This window comes from Lynx canadensis, chromosome D4 (genome assembly GCF_007474595.2).
Source record: "Lynx canadensis isolate LIC74 chromosome D4, mLynCan4.pri.v2, whole genome shotgun sequence".
NCBI lineage: Eukaryota > Metazoa > Chordata > Mammalia > Carnivora > Felidae > Lynx > Lynx canadensis.
In genome coordinates, this window is record NC_044315.2 from 78,853,542 (window position 1) to 78,867,313 (window position 13,772).

The following is a 13,772-nucleotide window of genomic DNA, read 5'->3' on the forward strand; positions in this document are numbered from 1 at the left end:
CAGGGATACATTCAACCCATGACATCAACCAAGTCGAGAGAGATACGGCTGGTGGAACTTCAGAAGCCTCGAAGGAGGCAAGATCTCAGCAAATAGTTACGTGACCGGAGGCAGGGGTCGTGGGATAAAGACAGGGAGATGAGGTAGACCTTGGTTGCATCATACAGATGGATGCCTGGAAACCCAGCACAGGGAGGAGGTAACTTAGTGGCTAGAAACCCACATGAACGACGATATAGGCTGATCTGGGAGTGGGTGAAAGACACAGCTCCTTCCGTTCCCACATTAACCTTAAAGGTACCACGGATTGTCCTTCTTCTAATCTCATCTCCCTGGCCTTCTCTTCAGCCTCTTCCTCTTGGTGGTTCCCCTCATCACATCTCTTTGAAATGTACTTGGGGGGAAAATGAGGGACATCACCAAGAAAGAAGAGCGAAGAAAAAAGAACCACCCCCCGCCCCAACGACACACACGTCCAATCAGCTTTTTCTTTTGTTCACCGAGAGGGGAGTCTGAGATCAAGTCCGGATTCAGTCTTCAGTGCCTGAAGGCTGCAGAGTGGACAAAAGTCAAATAGATGCGGAGATCTTGAAAATGTCACAGATAGACTGCCATCAAACCCGAGAAGTACAATCAGGACTTAGCATTTAGAGCATTCTCCATTTCGTAGGGGAGGAAACTGGGGCTTGGGGAGATTCAAAAGGGAGAGACTCGAGCTACTCTGAGCCCAGTGCTTTGCTGAGCTTGGAGCTCTGGTCATCTGTTTCCTGAGACCTTTTCAAGGTCTAGATGCAGGTGTCTCAGCGCTCAGTGCTCCGGCCACACTGGACTTCTCTTGGCTCCTAGAGCACACCTCTCTCTCTCTCTCTCTCTCTCTCTCTCCCCTCCTACCCCCATCACCCTTGGTCTAGCTGTCCATCATCCTTTGGATCTCAAGTTGGAGGTGACATCCTCCAAGAATCGCTCCTGAATCCACCAGATGGGAAGAGACTCCCGTTTCGAGGCGGTCCAGGCTTCTCAGATTGCCCCTCTTCCACCTCCTCCCGTAAACAGTACCAGTATGGCTGGCACTCTGCCCGGATAGGATACAGGGATGTGGTGGCAGGATGGCCTCAGTGAGGAAAAGGAGCCGTCTGTTCTCTGCCTCTGATATTTCCGTGCTCAGCCTGTGAGGGCAGAAGACAGAGAGCACCAGCCCCAGCAGGACACTGAGCATCCCAGGACAACACCTGCTGACGACTGATAGAAGCTTCTGAGAGCTTCTGTACCTTCCCTTTGGTGACTTCCTCTGAATCTTTGCTCGGCTGCTGCTGCTGTGTCACTGGCTCCCAGACACGGAGCTGAGTGATTTCGTGAAGTAAAAGGAACTCAGCCGCAAGGATCTTGGGGATCATTTCACCCTGCCCTAGCCTGGATGCACGCTGGGAAACTGAGGCCCACAGAGTGGAAAGTGCTTAGACTCTTTCTAAATTGTTGGCGGAGGTAGGACCACAATGGGAATTTCCTGACCCCCAGTCTGGTTTTCTTTCCAACAGCGCAGTCCGCGAGATTGCTCGCGGAGGGAACTGAGCACAGTTGGTCCAACTGTCTCATTTTATAGATAGGAAACTGGGGTCTGGAGAGGAAAAGCCTGGCCCCGAGTCACAAAATATCACTTTGCCTTGATTATTTGTGTTCCTGTACTTCCCTCCTGAGCTTGAGAATGCCACGAAAATTAAGTCCTCCCAGGATTCATCTCCATACCTAAGAAATGACTGGCACAGAGCAAGTGCTCAATAAATACTAGTTAAATGGAGGATGGCTCTAAGAAGAGATGAATAAACATATAGATGAATGAACGAATGAATGAATGAACGAACGAACTGGGAAAACAAATTCATCCTGCTTAACCTTTTGGTCCCTATTGGGAAGAAACGCCTAGGAAAATAGCCCTTGAACCTGTCATCACTCAGGAATGTCAGAGTTCAAATCAGTTTCAAATGCTATGCTAAGCATGCAATCCGATGAAGAGAGAGTAGGAAATCTACATCAATGTGGGAAGTTTCTGCCAGGGTGGAACCACTAGACAGATAGCATGTTTACGTTTCTCTGCAGGTTGCAAAGTTCTCCTCAGACCCATTATCTCATGAATCCTCAAGACAGCCCAGGGTGCTGGGTATCTCACTCCCACTTCCCAGATGGGAAGACCGAGGGTCATCGATCAAACAGAACTAGTCCACGGCCCCTGGGATCCCGCTGCTATGTCTGGTTTGCAGTCCAGTCTCCTCGTTCCCCCCCCCCTCAACCTGGTGGTGTTGCAAACTGTGCTGGGGGCCAGGGCAGGTCTGGAGGGTACCTCGTGCCCCGTTAAACCGAAACCAGTTTGTGCTGTTTCCAGAAAGGAATCTGAAAACAGCTGGTGCCATCATGCTGGGACCCTGTGGGCTCGGAAAGGATTAAACTGCAGCCGCACAGACTGAGCTCATTTCTCACCCTGTCTCATTAGGAGCGGCCACCAAGTGCCTGTAGCGGGGAGCTAGCCCGTCATCCACTCACACCTTCTGCTCACAGGTGACAGGCCCCACCGGCTGCCCCATGCTACGTCTGATGTCAATTTCTTGGAGACAAATGGTGGGGCTTTTGCTAAGAAACTGAGATGCGCTGTTTGTTCAACCAATATGTATTGAGCACCTCGCTGTGTGTACCCCTAAGTGCCAGGTGCTTTGGGGAAGGAAAAGAATGAGCAGTCCTATTATCCGTTAGCCACAACCCTGAAAATACACATTATCTTGTTCATTATCATCACTTTGGAAATAGGGTCTTTGTGGGTGTAATCAAGTTAAAAGGAGGTCATAGTGGATTAGGGTGAGACCGAAACCAATCACTGGTATCCCTGTACGAAAAGGACAATTTGGACAACTCCGCAGAGAAGAGAAGGCCCTCTGAAACCAGAGACACACAGAGAGGGCACCGTGTGGAGACAGAGGCAGAGATCAAAGCGATGTATCTGTAAGCAGAAGAACACCACTGATTGTCAGTTACCATGAGAAGCTAGGAAGAAGCAAGGAAGGATTCTTCCCCCCAACATATGAAGGGCACATGGCCACGCTGTCACCTTGAGTTTGGACTTTCAGTCTCTGGAACTCTGAGAGAATCCATTTCTGTTGTTTTGAGCTGCCTGATTGGCGGGTGTTTGTTATGGCAGCTCTTGGAAACGTATGTAATGATTTTAGGTGTCTTTTCTGGAGTGCTTTCCACAAATAGCACTGGATGAGAATTTCACGTGGATTGTCTCCTTTAGTCCCCATGTTAAATCTGGAAGACGGTTCTCCTGACCCCCCTTTTGTGGAGGAAGAAACAACACACCCAGAGAAGGGAGTCCGCGTGTCCCGGGCTCACAGATGACTGGGTTTTCTTCACCAAGCAGTCAGCACAGTGTTGGCTTTCAGTAAAGTCTTCCACCTGGCGTTCAGAGCGATCCTCTGCCCAGCCCTAGCCCATCTATCCAAAGAGAACTCCCACCTCAGCTCCTCAGGTGGTAACGGAGAGCACAGGTTGGGGGCACAAAAGGTTTTGGAATCAATCCCAGCAACGTGACCTTGAGCAAGTTGCTGAAACTCTCTCGACCTCCACTTCCTCACCTACAGAATGGTGAAAATGGAATCTACTTTCCAGTGTCACGGTTAGGATCAATGAGACGACACAAAGTTTAGGGCATACAACGCAATATATAGCAGTTATGGTTATTTAGATTATCATTCAACCTAAAATGAATTTGCTCTTACTTCTATACGTTTATTGCCTTTGGGACGCCCCAGTTTTCTCTTTCACACCCACTCTTTGATCTTCTGAGATGCCTTTGCTCATCATTTCTGCATAAGACAACCTGACATAGGATCCAAGGCCAAGTTCAAAATCCTACTTTCCCATGGTGCCTCCCTAAACCCCTCAGCTGGAACCGCTTCTCCCACCTCCAACAAAGAGGGCCATTTACTAATATATCCCTTAAATGGCACCTGCACTTCTGTCTTGTGTCTCTTCCTCAGTTTGGATGACAGTTGGGGATTTGTCTTTATTTTTTAAGTAAAATTTCCTCAAACCACTCAATTTCCTAGCAGAGGTAAATCCTGTAATCTCAGACCCTTGGGGGAATTTCTTTAACACAGTCCCTACAACCATCCATGAATGCTGTCTCTATCTCTTTCTCCCTGTTGACTTAGATCTTTCATTGGCTTTCTCAAAACTTTGTTCCCGATCCTCTCTCTTCCAACCCATGAGGGGTGCCATGCTGCTATCTTCCTCAGTCTTTGTACCTCCTCTCCTCAAAGGCTTCCTGCTGCCTCTGAGCCCCCAGCCCCCACTTCCAGAAGACTCATCAAACATTTCCTCAAATAACTTTATAGTTGGATGCTAAGAGGAAGTCTATCAGTCCCTAAGAGTTATTTCCAAATTGATCGCAATAGACTGAGCACCATTCCTAGTATTTTACTTGGATTAACGAGTTCAGTCTTTCCCACAACCATGCACTACGATGATCCTTCCCTATGGTTGAGGAAACTAAATAGCTTGCCCGCCTTGCGCAGCAAATGGGAGTCAGATTTAATTTTTAATGTAATTAATTAATTAATTTGGAAAGAGAAAGCGTGAGCAAGGGAGGGACAGAGAGAGAGGGAGAGAGAGAATCCCAAGTAGGCTCCACACTGTTGGCATGGAGCCTGACATGGGGCTCAAATTCAGGAACTGTGAGATCACGACCTGAGTTGAAACCAAGAGTCGGATGCTTAACCGACTGAGCCACCCAGGTGCCCAAGCAAATGGGAGTACGAGTTAATCACAGTGCCATACTTTGTATAGACTAAAGGGTATAGACTTCTCAAGAGTATAGACTTCTTTCTGTTGCTCATTCTTTGTGTCCATCTCTGATCTTTCCTCAAACTTCGAGAGAGGTGGCCATGTTGGTGACCCTCTCCCATTGCCTAGAAATGTGTCTAACTCTGGTCATCTGTGAACTGGAATGGCTGGGCCTGCCATACCTAAGGCCCATGGGTGCTCTGCAAATGGCAAGTGTTAGCTGCTGACGCTCTTTAGCGCAGGCCCAACATCAGGGAACATAGCTCGGAAGGGATAAGCTATCTGGAAGGGAAAGCACACTTCAAGATACCACCGAGAGCCATCTGAAAAGTAGACGGAGACATGTTTCTAGTGGTGGTTGCACACCTCTGTAAATTTACTGAGAATCATCACATTGTACACTTAACGCAGATCAGTTTTATGTCATGTAAATTATATCTCTGCTGAGCTGTTAAAAACAATAGTATAAGGACACCTGGGTGGCTCAGTCGGTTAAGCGTCTGACTCCGGCTCAGGTCATGAGCTCACAGTTCGTGAGTTGGAGCCCCACGTCGGGCTCTGTGCTGATAGCTCAGAGCCTGGAGCCTGCCTTGGGTTCTGTGTCTCCCTCTCTCTCTGCCCTTCCCCCGCTCACTCTGTCTCCCTCCCTCTCAAAAATAAACATTAAAAACAATTAAAAAAAAGAAAAAAACGATAGGATAAAGGAAGAAGGGGGGTTGGAGTTGCTATGAGCTTGGCTATCGTATCCACAGGGCCTATAGGCAGAGCCTGAGGCCTGTGGGGTTGGCCAGGGTCCGAGGTCCCCCGCGGTGGGGGTGGGGAGAGGACATTTCCTTCAAAATCCACAAAACGCGGCGTGCACGATCAGCATCAACTGCTTCACGAAATTCCTCTGAAAGGCAACATTCTATCAGTTACATCAACTGTAGTCGCGTCTTAACGTGAGTTTTAAGGAACTATAGTTAACGAGGGGTGTGAAGGTCTTTCACAACGTTTCCCAAAGTAAGAGTATCCAGAGTCCGAAACCTGAAAATCCTTCGAATGACCCTCGTTACGAACACGCGCCCTGGAACACCGGGAATTCCGTGGGCTTAGCGCAGAGGTCAGCAAATGTGTTCTGTACGTGCCCAGGCTGTCCATATTCCAGCCTTTGTGGGCCATCTGGTTTGTGCTGCAACCATACAACTCTGCCATCGTAGATCGAAAGCAGCTACAGATAATACGTCCACAAAAGGGTGTGGCTGTGTTCCAATAAAATTACTTGCAAAAATAAGCTACTGGCCCGATTTGGACCTGCAGGCTATGTTTGCTGACCCCCGGCTTAGTGGTGGGACACTAACTTCAAACTAGCGGGCTTCGGAGGGAGCAGGAAGAGGCTACCTCTCTCTCTCTTGCTCCCCCACACCGGTACAACAATCTTAATCCTTCCTTTTTGTTCTCCCACCCTCCTCTCCCATTCCCCAAGCTTCCTCCGTTGCCTTATCTTGAGAATAAGCATTGAGGGCTGCTCCAGCCACAGAGTCTGTAAAACTTTCGGGCACTGGAAGTCACTGCCATTTAGTTCACTCCCTGAGTTTCCTCAAGTCCAAAATTCTTTTTTTTTTAATGTGTAAATATTTATTTATTTTTTGAGAGAGTGACAGACAGACAGAGTGTGAGCAAGGGAGGGGTGGAGAGAGCCAGAGACACAGAATTGGAAGCAGGCTCTGTCAGCACAGAACCCAACGTGGGGCTTGAACTTACACACCATGAGATCATGACCCGAGCCGAAGTTGGGCGCTCAACCAACTGAGCCACCCAGGCACCCCATTCAAGCCCAAAATTCTAAGGAAAGAACTAAATTGGCCCATTTCACCTTGGGTCCAAAATGGATCATAAGTCAATGTAGAGCCTAAAGGTCTATCATTCCCCCTTCAGGGGTCCACATTGCTTATTCTGGGCCTCAGTTCTTTGGGTTGGGAGAAGGAACAAGGGACAAGGTCAAGTCCAAGACGTGGGTGTTTAAGAGCTCATCACTAAGTCTCTCTGGGGTGCTTTTCCCCATGCGCCCAGAGACCCAAGGTCAAGCAGAGAAAATGTGGGCTCTAGTAAGAGGAAGGGGGTGCCATTTTCCAGTTATTCTTTCCCTCAGTAACCTTGGAAAGTCACATGAACTCCTTACGCTTTAATTTTTTCACCTACAAAATGCGGATAACGATTATTTTCTTAAATGAGTATGCTAGAGAGAAAATTAAATTAATACTGACAGGAGGAAATACAGGAGACACCCACCATGGGGCTGTTTCTTTTCCTGTTACAAGGATAATGCTATTTGTCCTATCTATTTGGGTACTGTCATTATTCATTTGAAGCAATTCAGTCAAGCATTTATTGGGTGTCAACCACGTACATGACGACCCCCATGCACGAAACGTCTCTCAGAAGTGATCAGCAGTGGACACGTGTCTGAGTTCTGTTACTGGTATTACTATTATCGTCATCCTGTGTCTGGTGGGTGGGCTCCAGAGAGCTGGGCCAATGCTGCACAAAACAATCTGACTTAGGAATTCTTGGCAGGCAGGCAGGCAGAGCCAGAGCCCTGAAATGAAGGTAATACAGCTCTAAATAGATAGCCAGGGGACTTTTTTTCTATATTAAACTATTGATTTTTCATAAACTAAGAGCACAAAAGGCCAGTGAAAACAATCGAGTCCCAGAGCAGGATGCCAAAAAATTAGACAGCTCTTTGTCCCTTGTCGGCCACTTTCAGGAAGTAACTTCCTTTTAAAGAAAAGATAAAATTCCTTTATGTTTAGGAAGTAAATGAAAGGAAAAGGGAAGGAAGGAAGCCAGCAAAAAACGAAAGAAGCAAGGAAGGAGGGAAGGAAGGAAGGAAGGAAGGAAGGAAGGAAGGAAGGAGGGAAGGAAAGCAGGAGGGAGAGAAGGAGGGAAGGAAGGAAGGGAGGAAGGAAGGAAGGAAAGGAAGAAGAAGGGAAGGAAAAAAGGAGGGAGGGAAGGAGGGAGGGAGGGAAGGAGGGAGGGAGGGAAGGAAGGAAGGAAGGAAGGAAGGGAAGAAGAAGGGAAGGAAAAAAGGAGGGAGGGAAGGAAGGAGGGAGGGAAGGAGGGAGGGAAGGAAGGAAGGAAGGAAGGAAGGAAGGAGAAGAAGGAAGGAGGAAGGGACAGAGAGAGGAAGAGTATAGTATAAGAAAGTCACTCTAAACTCGAAGACAGGAAACCAAAGTTCTAGCTTGACTCACCGCTGAGCAAATAAATACCTTCCTTTCTTCAGAGAGCAGGTGGTAAAGCTTGATGCTTTCTACATTTGGCCATTCTGTGACTCTGTTAGGGGAGGAAGGCAGGGAGGTGGGAAGGGATGAAGGAAGAGAAACCTGAGCGGAGGCACAGCCGGCTTATGCAGATGGTTCTGGTTTGGATTCACTCCTTCAGCTTTGCCTCGATTCCAACTGCGAGCCCAGAGAGTGTTTCTGTCATAAGCTTTACCCCCAGCAAGGAGCAAATCTTGGTCACGGGGACTGACGCGTGTTCAGTCAAGGGAGGGAGTTCTATTTAACAAAAATATGCCAAAGTATGAATATAGGAGTTTGACCTTGGAGGGTTATGCAAGCGAGGAACCCTGAAATATAACTATAAGCTCATCAGCTTCAGGGTAAATCTTCCTCCACCTGGAGTTACGCCCTTGAGAAGAAGAAGCCATGGGGGGGGGGTGTGATCCATGTATCTTCAAGGCCAGCACCTCCTCCTATGTCTTTAGACTGTGATTTTATGGTACTGACTGAGCATCAGTTTGGTTCTCTACATGCATCGAGTCATAAAAATCTTCACCGGGGAAGCGAGAGATCATGGTCCCCACTTTATGGTTTTGCTACTGGAGGCAACTCTCTCCTCTAAGAACAAAGCTGAGCATTACTTAGAACTGAGGACAAGATCACTGTCCTGCTACTAAGACATTTTTCTCACTGGGGTCCCATTCGTTTGAATTCCTTACATGTCAGACACCGTGATGGGCTTTATAGACATTGTGTCACTTATTAACCAACATAGTCCCATTACACAAGTATTGCTACCCACGTGTGAAAACTCACCAAAGCAGTCATGTATGATATGCCGTGCCGCCAGCTTATCTCCTTGGAATCAGCATGAAGAAGTTGTCCCTAGAGCCAAACTACTACCTTTTCCAAATATTGCTGCTTATCCCAGCCCTGACGTGAGGTCCAGGAGCCCAGAGACACTGCAGGAACTGGAGGCACCTGTCAGATCCCATCACATGAGCTGACCATACGACTCATTTGCTTTCTTTCCACTTCCTGGAAGGAAGAGGGTTGGCTTTTAGAGAGGTGGTATTGTGGGAGGAACTTAAATACCCGGCCAGGTTCAATCTGTTCACCTTGGACCCTCTCTGATTGGAGTCATTGCCGTGTTCTTCCCTCAACCACGACAATCCAGCCACATGTTGCACCATTCAGGTAAGGAGACACCTAAACGCTCACCCTTGGGTAAGTGCTGAACTAAATTCTCACCGCTTCTGGAAACCCTTTCCTGAGCACAACAAGGCTCTACAAACTCTCTTCCCTCTGATGTTCTGGGGCTTTATTCATTCATTCATTCATTCATTCATTCAAATCCTACATGTGGTCTCTGAGCCTCCTCTGAGAATAACTTCTCATGGGTATTGCTGCAATAATTTTTCAAGGCACCATTGTGGCTCTTAGGCTGGATTATTCCAGATACAGACCAGGAGGTAAGGATTGGAATGCAAGTAATTTATGTATTCGATCAACACCGGTAGGAGAATGGGGAAGTAAGACAGGAGAAAGGAAGGCAACTAATAAAAGGTGAGCACCCAAGGAGTAAACTCCCTGTGGAAATTCAGGAAGCTGCTTTACAGCATTGATTTCAGAATTAGCCCATCCAAGGGGCAAAGGAGCTGACTTCTGGTAAGCATCCCCATCCTGCTCCGTACATGGGGAAAGTGGTTTCAATGGAGAAGAATCACAGGCAGTTGGAAGGCAGTCAGGATGTCTGAAGTGGTCAGGGTGAGGGGGAACGGGCAGGACACCTATGGTGTCTACTGTGTGCTTGTTCTAGCCTATCTCAAAGGGTTAGCTATTTGACCTACAAGACGGGGCTTGTTGAAGAAATGAAACGAGCACTCATCACCCATGTAAGTTGTCCATGCAGTGGGTGGCACAGGGCAAGAACTGAACACCCTAAATATTTCTTATTTAACAAACACTGGGTCTGTCCCTGAGAAGCTCAAGGCAGTTATACCTCCAAAGAGTCGGGAAACCGGAGCCCAGAATTATCCAGTGATGCCTTCGGGGGAAGGAGACAACGTAGCAGTGGAATGTGCGTGACTCTCCCAAGAATGGCATCCAAGGTCACAGATGTCCTTAGATGGACATGCTGTCCTCCTCACAAAGGCCCAGTCCTGCCTGAGATCACACAGCTGTGCCAGATTGCTGCCAATGCAGATGGGGCCCCTGATGGGCAATGGTTTCGCCAGCGGGTTCCATCATTGTCATTCCTTCTCAGAGAGAATGGCTAACGAGTCTGCTTTGTTTATATGGTGGGACAATTACTTTTCTCTTTAGCATCTCAATAAACAATGACTATATTTAGGGCAAGATGCTGAGTGCAAGTTGAACCTGCATAAATAACGTCCTGAGAGGTTTTGAGCGAGCTTGTAAGCCTGTTTGGGTTTTAATCAGTTTCTCTATCTTCTTAAGCGTGCTGTTTTAAGTAAAAAATTTACTTTCAATAACATGCACCTTTGTTAGGTGCACCGTTCGATGAGTTTTGACAAACACAGGGTCACATAAACACCACTGCCATCGAGATGCAGGTATTTCCTCCACTCCCAGAAGGTCATTTGTGACTCTGCATTTCACGCCTTCCCCCCTAGACCCCAGGGCCAGGCAGCCACCCCTCAGACTTCTGTTTCCATAGGGCTGTCTTTTCCAGAACGTCATGGAAATGGGACGGTACTGTATGTAGCTGCTTGTGTCTGACTTCTTTTTGCTTAGCATCACACTCTTGAGATTCATTTGTGCCCTGGCTAGTGTTAGTAGTTTGCTCTGTGCATCACTGAGTAGTTTTTCGTTGCCTGATGGGTCCAGTTTGCTTATTTGTTTATCCATTTACTGGTCAATGGACATTTGGGTTGTTTCCCATTTGGGGTGATTATGGAGGAAGCTACTCTACCCATCCCCATAAATGCCTTTGTGCAGACATATGTTTTCAGTTCTCTTGGAGAAGTGCCTAGCAGTGGGATTGTAGAGCGGTAGGGTGTCACGGGCTGAACTGTCTCCCCTAACCACCCGTACCATACCTCGCAAAGTAACTGTCATTGGAGATAGGGCCTTTAAAGGGGTGATTAAGGGAAGGTGAGGAGGAAAGAGGCCTCACGAGAAACCAAACTTTCCAACACCGTGATCTTGGACTTTCATGTTCCAGAATTGTGAGAAAATAAAGGTCTATTGTTGAAGTCACCCACTCTGGGGTATTTTGTTATGGTGGCCCTAGGATACCAATACATAGCATAAGTGTGTGTTTAGTTTTATAAGAAACTGCTAAAATATTTTCCAGGGACACCTGGGTGGCTCAGTCAGTTAAGCGTCCGACTCCGGCTCAGGTCACGATCTCACGGTTTGTGAGTTCGAGCCCCACGTCGGGCTCTGTGCTGACAGCTCAGAGCCTAGAGCCTGCTTCAGATTCTGTATCTCCCTCCCTCTGCCCCTCCCCAGCTCACACTCTGTCTTTCTCTCTCTCAAAAATAAGTGAACATTAAAAAAACAAATGTAATGTCTTCCGAAGTGGCTGTTCCCATAAACAACGTCAGAGGCCTGGTTTCCAGACCCGCTCTCCCACTGGTATGAGTTTTTCCTCCCCAGTGATATCTCATTGTGGATTTAGTTTGTTTTATTTTTTTAATGACTCATGATGTTGAGCTTCTTTAATGTGCTTTTTTGTTACCATATCTCTTCTTTGGTAAAATGCCTGTTCACATTTTTTGCCCATTTTTAGATGGTTTGTTTTTCTTCTTATTAGTGAAGTTTGAGATATCTTTATATACTCCAGATCCAAGTTCTCTACCAGACGGATCTTTGCAATTATTGTTCCTTGTCTGTGGCTTACTCTTTTGTTTTTTCAAGGGTGTGTTTTAAAGAGTTCCATAAAATCCAACTTGTGATTTACTTTCTTTTATGGCTTGTGCTTCTTTTTAAAAAATTATTAGAGAGAGAGAGAGAGGGAGGGAGTGGGGGAGTGGGAGAGGGAGAGAGGGAGAGAGGGGATGTGAAGCAGGCTGCATGCTCAGCACGTAGCCTGATGCAGGGCTTGATCCCACAACCCTGGGATCATGACCTGAGCAGAAATCAAGAGTCGGATGGTCAACTGACTAAGCCCCCCAGGCTTGTGCTTTTTCTGTCCCAGCGAAGAACTCTTGAGATTGCCAAGATTTCTGCTATGCTCCCCCAGACCCTAATATTCTACAGAGGCAATCAATTCCCCTTGTTCAAGGCCTGCAGCTGTTTACTCTGCCAGGGATGGGAGCAGGTGAGTCTGTGTAATTCAGAGCTGAAGGAGTGGAAGCCACCACGGCTACTGGCCCTCAAGCCATACTCTCTTATGGCGTTATCAGTTAAAATGGTGATGTCTCAACAGCCTGTGCCAATGTCATCTGTCTCCAGACTCAGGCATGGAGTAGAGACAAGGGACAAGTATGAGACAACGGTCATCCCAGAAAAGCTTTGGACACATTATTACAACGTCTGGCCTTCCTCCTCTAGTCACCGAAGGGCCACCAAGGGGCCTCCAAGAGAACATAGTCTGAGCTATATCTCAGAAAGATCATTCTGGCTTCAGAGCATGGAATGAATTAAAAGGAAACAAGACTAGAGGGAAGGGGGCCAGTGAGGAGGAGTCAAAATAATCTTGACAAGCGATGGGATGATGGCTGAGATGAGGGCCATGGTAATGGGAGTGGAGAAAGGGTAATGTTTATTGTTCAGTCTCTTTAATATTTGGTAATTCTTGGAGTGTCCCATAAACTCTGTATCTTTAACCAAAACAAGAAACATGCTGATTGCTACCGTTATTGTTAAATCATCCTGGATCCTTCTTTCTTCAATGCATTTTCTGCAATAGCTAATTATACTCCAAAGCCACAGTGCCAGATGGATAATATAGTAATACCAGTATTTACACAGCGCCTGTCTCCCACAGGGAGGAGCCTGGCTGAATAGTCAGCAAACAACCCATTTCTACACCCCCACCCCCAGTGATCACTCTGAGACAAAGAAGTGGCTCTCCCCACTTTGAAGAGTGGCAAGTTGAGCGGAAATGGCAGGAGGTATAATGAATTTGAATTCTCAACTCTTACTGAGAACTTACTGTGCGCCAGGCATGTTTTCACATGTTAGTTCACGTGATTCTCACAGCAACCCTGGGAAAAGAGATATGACTGACCCAACCTAGAGGTTAAGAAAACTGAAATGCAGAGGTGGAGGGAGCTTTGCAAGGCAGCACCATCGGGAAAGGGGAGCAAAGTGGGTTTTGAACCCCATGCTCCTTTGGGCTCTCTGGGAGTTTCTTCCTGGCAATTGGAAACAATGCTTCCCATCACTATACCACTACAGTCACATCGATGAAAGTCCTTTCTTTCAGAGACCTAAAACTGAAAGGACGTAAGGGAATTTGCATTCTTAATAGGTCCCGGTGTTGGGATTCTAAAAACATCCTTATTAGAACCACTTTCCTTAGAGAAATATTGGTATTTTTTAACAGGTAAAGAAAATGCATGGGTATAAAGAAATGGTGCCTTGTCCAAAAGCCACAAAGAATCAATCCATAAAATTTTAAGATAAGTAGCTGAGAGAAATGAACTAGGGGCGGGGGTGAGACTTGTATTTCTTACGTGAACAACTCCATCCCTTGGACTTCAC